Source organism: Rhinolophus ferrumequinum, chromosome 21 (genome assembly GCF_004115265.2).
Source record: "Rhinolophus ferrumequinum isolate MPI-CBG mRhiFer1 chromosome 21, mRhiFer1_v1.p, whole genome shotgun sequence".
Taxonomy (NCBI): Eukaryota; Metazoa; Chordata; class Mammalia; order Chiroptera; family Rhinolophidae; genus Rhinolophus; species Rhinolophus ferrumequinum.
In genome coordinates, this window is record NC_046304.1 from 4305342 (window position 1) to 4313750 (window position 8409).

Sequence of the window (8409 nt, forward strand, 5' to 3'; positions counted from 1 at the left end):
ATGGGTTTATTTTTGTTTTTGTTTTAAATCTCCCATTCGGTTGGTTGGCTCTTTATTTATTTTTAAAGATTTTTTTTTTCAATCGGAAAGGGGAACAGGACTTTATTGGGGAACAGTGTGTACTTCCGGGACTTTTCCAAGTCAAGTTGTTGTCCTTTCAGTCTTAGTTGTGGAGGGCACAGCTCAGCTCCAGGTCCAGTCGCCGTTGTTAGTTGCAGGGGGCGCAGCCCACCACTCCCTTTAGGTCTGGGGCACCCATTCCCTCAGCTGCCTGATGGCTCACAACTAAATACCTCCCTGGGAATTGTCCTGGCTGAAGGGAGCTGCCTCTCATAGCTTATCTCTCCTCCCAGGGGCAGCCAGTCCACATCCAGTAGTGCTCACGGTAGGTGTTCAAAGACCTGGTCCCCTTGCCTCAACTTGCAACCTCACTAAAGGGCCATCCTGGCTTGTGTCCCCTGTAGAATCAATTGAGGCCTCTGCTGCAATTGTACAGTACTTCAATTTTTTCTTCTGCCTAATCTTCCTTACAGGTGTCATTTCTTTACAGGTATTTTTCTTTTTCTTTTTTAAGGAAGGCAGCTCACAGTGGCCCCTGTGGGGATCGAACCGGCAACCTTGGTGTTATTAGCACCATGCTCTAAACAGCTGAGCTAACAGGACTCCCCTACAGGTATTTTTCTACAGAACACTATCCAATAACATTCTTGCCTACAGTTCTGCACCTCAGAATCTGTTTCCAGGGAATCTGCCCTGTGAGAGTTGGCACCAGCAGTGGTCCTAGGAGAGCAGACTCTAAAATGAGATTTTGGTTCTCATCGCCTGTCAGCTTGCTGGCAATGAGGACCCTATCATTTGCAATTGGTGGAGTACTGATAGCACATGTCAGGCTGTAGAAGCGTGGTCATTAAAACTGTCACTGAAGTCACTGACGGCAAAATGTAAGAGCAGCGTGACTTCAGATAAGGTTGCATTTTCCACCCCAGAAAGATTGCTATGCCAAGGTCAGGACCTGTTTGGACAGGAGTAGAACCCTGAGACTCAGGATCCGTACATTTGGATTGATGCAGGCAAATACCTCAAAACATCAATCTCCTGAATTCTTTGGGCCTGCAAAAGTGGCCCACTCCTCCCAGTCTTGCTTGAGGATGACGCAGACAGAGGCCTCTACTTTGCAGTAAAATCTGTGCCCCTTTCACAGTGTACTCTTTCTTCCTCTTCTGATCGCTAGATCAATAACTAGGGTCAAGTCACCACAGATCCCAACAGGGGAAATGCTGGGCCTGATAAGGGAGGGAAAGAATTATTCTCTGAAGTTGCTGCAGGCCCTAGTTGGTCTTTATCTGCAGGAATCAGGAAAGTATACAGGTTTGGATCTTGAGGGTGTTAGAGCGAGGAGGGCAGAAGATACAGTGAGTACTGGAGAGTCTATTGAAAAGGAGCGCACTCCTCTAATAAAGATTTAAACACTCTGACAAAGGATGCCAGGAGATGGTGCTAATAATACACGGCTAGGATTTTGGAGGCTTGGAGAAATAGGTAACTTCATACTGAGCAGAAATGCCAGAATTGCTTGGCCAACGGCGAAAGAAGGGGTTAAAACTTTCAAAGAAATGGGGGCCGGCCCGGTGGCTCAGGGGGTTAGAGCTCAATGCTCCTAACTCCGAAGGCTGCCGGTTCGATTCCCACATGGGCCAGCAACTCCTCGAGTCCCGCAAGGGATGGTGGGCTCTGCCCCCCTGCAACTAAGATTGAACACGGCACCTTGAGCTGAGCTCCCACTGAGCTCCCGGATGGCTCAGTTGGTTGGAGCGCATCCTCTCAACCACAAGGTTGCTGGCCTGGTTGGACTCACACAAGGGGTGGGCTGCGCCCCCTGCAACTCGCAACGGCAACTGGACCGGGAGCTCTGAGCTGCGTCCTCCGCAAATAAGACTGAAAGGACAACAACTGACTTGGAAAAAAGTCCTGGAAGTACACACTGTTCCCCTATAAAGTCCTGTTCCCCTTCCCCAATTAAAAAGTAAATAAATAAAAGACCCGGTCTTATAAAAAAATGGTAGCAAAATGCCAATATCATAAACTGCAAAGAAACTGCAAAGAAAAGCTGTGAAAATATTCCAGGTTAAAGGAAGGAAAAGATATTTTGTAATTAAATAGCACAACCGACTATAGACTAGATCATGTAATGTAATTGAGGGGCAAAAAGGACATTTGAGAACTTACACAAGGGGCAGCAGAATAGATGAAAGTATTACATCAAGTTGTGGCAGAAGTTGATAACAATTCTGTGGTTATGTAAGAGAGTATGTCCATTTTAAGGAAAATTCCTTGGAAGTATTTAGGAGGAAATAAATGGCCATATCATATGTAACCTAACTTCAAACAATTTACGGAAAAATATTATGTGTATGGCATGTGTGTTTATGTGTGCATCTACTTCCTGAGAAAAGAGATGTTAAGCAGACACAAATAATAAAGGAAATGGAGAAAAATGTTAAAAATAGGTGCATCTGGGTACTAGTATTCTTTGTATTATCGTTATTCTTGCAAACTTTTCACTGCATAATATCTTGTTAATGCATTCCTAGATACTTCAATATGTTTTTCATTCTTTAACTTTTCCTGTGAAGGAATTTCAATCTTCTATCCAAAGAAAAAGTTATGGAATGAAAACAAAAATAGGAATCTAGAAACACATAAATAATACAGTGAATGTGCAAACACTTTATGGAGAAAGTGAGACAACAATTTTGAGAAACATTAATGATTATCTAAATGATGGAGAGTAAAGCCTGTATGGTAAAAATGTTACTGAGCCCTTTAGTTCAATAAAACAACTCAGAAATTACAGGTAACCCAAGTATAACACGGTTGTTAGGTTCCTAAAAAATGCCATGTTATGCGAATCCTTGTTATATGAAACAAAGAACTAGTATAAAAAAGGGGGTTAGATTCCAAAAATTAAGAAAACATACTATTATATTTTTATAATTAAGAGAAATATCTTTATTAAAGCAATTTTCACCAAAAGTATAATATATTAATATGTATTAAATAATGTTTTCTTCGTCATCACTACTAAGCACCATTAACCAAGGGCGTTTTCTTTTTGACAAAATTTCTTCATCCTCTGAACTTAATACTCCACGAACAAAATGTATTTAAAATTCTAATAAATTTTAAAATTCTGCAGCCAAATCTGATACGACATCCACGCTCAAATGAAAAATTTCAAATGAGATATCTTTTGCTCTTAAAAGCTTTTATTACATTCTGTGTTATTTGGGGATTTCCCTAATTTCGAATGAGATATTTTTTGCTCTTAAAAGCTCTTATTATGCTCCATGTTGTTCGGCGATTTTTCTAATTCTCAAACCGAGTTAGAGCGAAACCGTGTTCTAGGATGCCATGTTGTACGAAGGTTTTCCCCAATTCTTGAATTGTGTTAGAGTGAAACCGTGTTGTGGTAGTGCTGTGTAACACGGGGGTTACCTGTATTATTAAAATCTCTTCACCCTCAAACAAAGGCTGTGAGTAGAGGGTTTTAGGGGAGGACAGGGCAGTGTTTGTTCAATGGATGTCTTCTGTCCCCTCACTCTGTAGTGCTTGTCTTCAGGGATTTTGTGTACAAACTTAGTGGAGACTTCTTTGTCTGATGAAATTGGATGGAGGCCCGAGGAGAAATAGAGGCAGCATCAGCCCAACTCCCAGGAGCACCAGGACCCAAAGCCACCTCGAGAGGGAAAGCAAGAGACCAGGGAGGTAAGGATCCATGGGCACAAACTGTTGTCCAGCCTGTCCCACAGTAAAGAGACTGATTCCATCAATGCATTTTCTTCCATTTCATAGGTTGAGAGTTTTGGTCCCATTTATGGATGAGGAAATGGAGGCTCAGAGAGATAATGTGACTTAGCCAAGGCCACCAGTGAGTAGGGGCAGAGCTGGGCCTTGAACTGGGGGGTTCTCCCTCCAAGCATAACCCTGTTATTTTTCATTACCCCCACTCTACAAACATGGTGGCCTGGACCTTTCTCACCTGGTCATCATGTCTTCAGCTGAAGGGGAGTAAATTAATTGCACTAATTAAAAGAAGGGTCAGAGAAGATGCTAGAATACTTAGATAGCAGGCTTAAAAAAGTCAAGGGAGCTCAGGAAAATTCCCATCTGTTATGATGGAAAATGGAACTACTCTAACTCCGGAAGTTGATGTACAAGCAAGGCTTCTCCGGTCCCCACTCCAGTCCTGCTCCTCCACTGCAGACCCAGGCAGTGAATGAATCTGCCATGGCATTGCCCAGATATGTTACAATTTGTTCATTCATTCATCTGTTAAGGGACATGCATTGTATGGACACAGGCTTTACAGCTGTCCCTGTCAGTGTAAACTGGGAAACAAAACTATGTTTTAATAAATCGTTTTATCAACATCAACCTGGGAGCAGCGGGAAGTTTTAACTGACTGGCTAAGGTGGCAGCATTTATGCTTGTGCCAAATCCTCACCAATGACCTTTTATATTCTTACACCAACCCTGCAACACAGGTGGAATGATCCCCATTTTATGCACGAGGCCCAGAGAGGTTGAGGACTTGCCCGAGGCCACACAGCAGTAGTGGTAGGGCCAGCAACCAGGCTCAGGGTGTCTGGAGCCATTATACCCATTCATCTGTGTGCAGACACAGGGGCATGGGATGGGGGTTGGTTCCTGGGTAATCAGGATCCAGGGGCTTCCAGATTCAGCCTGAAACAGAAAAGGAGAAAAATTAAAATGTCTTAGTGCCCTCAGCACCTGTCTGTAGCCACCCCAGCAGTCATGGTGTTGAAAATGTTTTTGTTTCTAAGAAAGGCTGTATTATGCTGCTTCATAAAGGTTAAGTTCTAAAGTCAGCTCAAATAGCAACACTTTACAGAAAATCCATCAAAGTGCCCACACCTGTGGAGACGGACCTGCACTTTTAGCAGTTGAGGCTGCTGAGGGCCCAGCAGAGTCTTTCCCTGCCCAGGCTCAGTCCAGGGTATGGAGGGGTCTGTACCTGATGAAATTCTTTCTCTCTCTTTTTTATTTTTGTTTGGAAAACTTTGACTGGTCCCTTATATAAACACATCTTGTGTCAAAATGTTAATAAAAGTGCCTGCTCTGGATGGTCAACAGATCCAGTGAGAATTTTTAAAAACTACCTGTATTGAGACATCATTGCCACACAATGAACTGCACATACTTAAAATCTACAATTTAACTATCGACATATGTGCACACCTGTGAAATCATCACTACAATGGATAGTGAATGTATATATCCCTAACTCTCAAATGTTTCCTAGTGGTCTTTTTGCAGTCACTTTCTGTCCCCTCCTTTACCTCCCTCCTTGGCCAAGCAACCACTCATCTGCTCTTTGTCACTCTTGATTAGCTCACATTTTCTAGAATTAAAAACAGATATAACCATACAGTATGTGGTATTTTCTGTCTAGCCTCTTTCACTCAGCATCATTATTTTGAGATTTATCTACGTGTTCCTTTGTCACTAGTTCCTATGTCACTAGGCCTAGCATGGCATTGCCCAGATATGTTACAATTTGTTCATTCATTCATCTGTTAATGGACATCTGCCTTATTTCCAATTTTTGTTTGAAATAAAGTTGCTATGGACATTCCTGAAAAATTCATTGTATGGACGCACAATTTCATTTCCCTTGGTTAATACCTAGGTCTGGAATGACCAGATCATATAGGTGTGTATGTTCAACTTTTGAAGACACTGCCAAACTGTTTCCGGAAGGGATTGTATCATTTGGCATTCCCACCAACAGTGTATCAAATATCCACCTCCTCTGGTAAGGGTTCTTAATTCCTGTTATTGTATTTTCACCGTTTTCTTATTTGTTTTTGCAGCATGACAATGAGTAAAGGCTGTTTGCATTACATAAAACAAACTTAATTTGTCCTGGTGATAATTTAAAAAATGAAATAAAACATAGAAACTACCCATTGTCATACCACTAATTATTTGTATGAATTTTCCTTTAGAATTTTTCAGATATATGCACAAGAACACATACTTTACTTAGGAGGTACCATAAACAAACAATTATCCTACTGTTAGATATTTGTGTTGTTTCTATTTTTAAGTAAACATTTTCTTTTACATCCAGTTGTAAAAATAGTAGAAAGATTCTGTGCACCCTTTACCCAGTTTTCCCCCAATGGCAACATTAGTTCAATAAGACAGCTGGGAGAGTGACATTGATACATTCACATCACTATGAAGAACTCACATTTGTAATTTTGTAGCTACACTCACTTCCTTCCTGCTGCCACCCCCACTTTAACCCTCACAATCACTGTTTTGTTCTCCCATTTCTGTTTTTATCATTTCATGAATTCTACATAAATTGAATCGTATTGTATGTAATCTTTTGTGATTGGGTTTTTTCCCCCTCAGGATAATTCTGAGATTCATCCAGGGTGTTGTTCCTTTCGTGTCAATTTTCATTTCTTTTTATTGCTGAGTAGTTTTCCATGGTATAGATGTAGCACAAGTTGTTTGTCCAATCACCTACAAATGGACATTTGGGCTGTTTACAAATTAATCTGGTAAAAAAAAAAAAAGCGTATGTATTTTTTTGAACATTAACATCTTTTCGCTGAATAATTCCCAGAAGTGTAATTGCTGCATTAAATGGTAGTTGCATATTTAGTTTTTGAGAAACTACCAAGCTGTTTTCCACAGTGGCTGTAGTGTTTTATATTCCCACCAACAATGTGTAAGTGATCCAGATTTTGGTGTGGTGACTTTTTTTTTTTCCATTCTGATGGATGTTTTGTGATATTTCACTGTAGTTTTAATTTGCATTTCTCTAAAGGCTAATAATGTTGAACTTCTTTTCATTTGCTTATTGTATTCTGTATAACCTTTTCAAGAAAGCTCTCAAATCAATACCTTAATTTACACATTAAAGAATCAGAAAATGAAGGGCTAAACCCAAAGTTAGAAGAAATAAGGAATTAATAAAGATTAAGTGGATACAAGTGAAATAAAAATAGGAAATCAGTAGATAGAATCCACAAATCAAAAGTTCAAAAAGATCAACAAAATTCACAAAACTTTACCTAAACTAACCAAGAAAAAAAGAGAGAAGAAAAAGTAATGAAATTCGAATTCAAAGTGAAGACGTTGCTATAGACTTTACATAAAGAAAACAGATTCTAAGAGAATACTGTGAACAATGTATGTCCACAAATTAGATAATCTAGATGAAATGAAAATTTCAATTTTAGTGATTCAGCAGGCGGCCAGCAAGGGGGCCACACAGCCACCAGAGTAAGCGTAAAACTCCGGGTGCTGAGCCTCCACGGCCACAAGAGGGCGCGCGATCCGCCTTTTCAGATCGGCGGAGAGCGCGTGCGTGTTTCGCCCGCAGATTTTGAGGGGGAGGTTTCCCAGCAGGAAAACGCTTGGTGGTGGTGGCCCCATCAGGGGAGAAGGCGACTTTGTTCCCTGTTTGGTTAGGGAACGTTTTTTTTTTGAATAGTGGACGCAGCAGCTTTCACTTTCTAAAATATTCCCGGGTGTTTCATTTTTTACTTTCTCATGTAACATTTTATCAAGACTTATTTTACAATAGCCATTCATTGAGGCGTTTGAGCATCGTAATCACAACGTCAGGAAGTATTTTGTAAAATTCAGAGAAAAAAGAAAGGCAGACAGTGGTGAGAGGAATGGACAAAATATAGGTTCTTTCCAGTGCTATATGATTCCGAAGTGAAAGTGGAAATGAGCACTCCTGTAGCATGCTTTCATAACAGTTTTTAAGGTTTCATTTTCCCTGTAACGTTGAAGTACTTGAAAACTGAAAAACTGCAAAGTAGGGGGTGTTAAAAAAATCACATTATTTTAAGTTTATACCAAAAGAAAATTTATTATATATTTACTCTCCTGGCTTTAATGGAAGCAAACTCATCGATAATATTTAAAATATACTTCTTACTCTATCTCATTTTCAGTTGAGATAATTGACATGTTATACAACTTCTCATGACCCACTGATAATCTCAAATAATTGATCATTAATTTCAGCTTTCGCTCTTGCAAGACCCAGTTTATGACTGGTGGTGCTAAAACTTATATATCAAGTCCACTTTCTTATGTGCAAAAGAGTTCAGCAAAATTTATTAATCAGTTTTTGGAGATAGAAACATTATCTTTGAAATTTTAATACCGATTATTGTATTATCTAAGGAATTGACATTTAAATTGAGACTAAGCACTATGAATATGGAGTGGGAGTATTGTGTAGAAATTAACAGCTGATAATAGAGATAACAGTAATGTTTGATTGTATAGTTTGAGAAGTTGGTCAAAGATTAATTACTGGATATCTAGTGAAGCCATTATTTGAGATTGGAA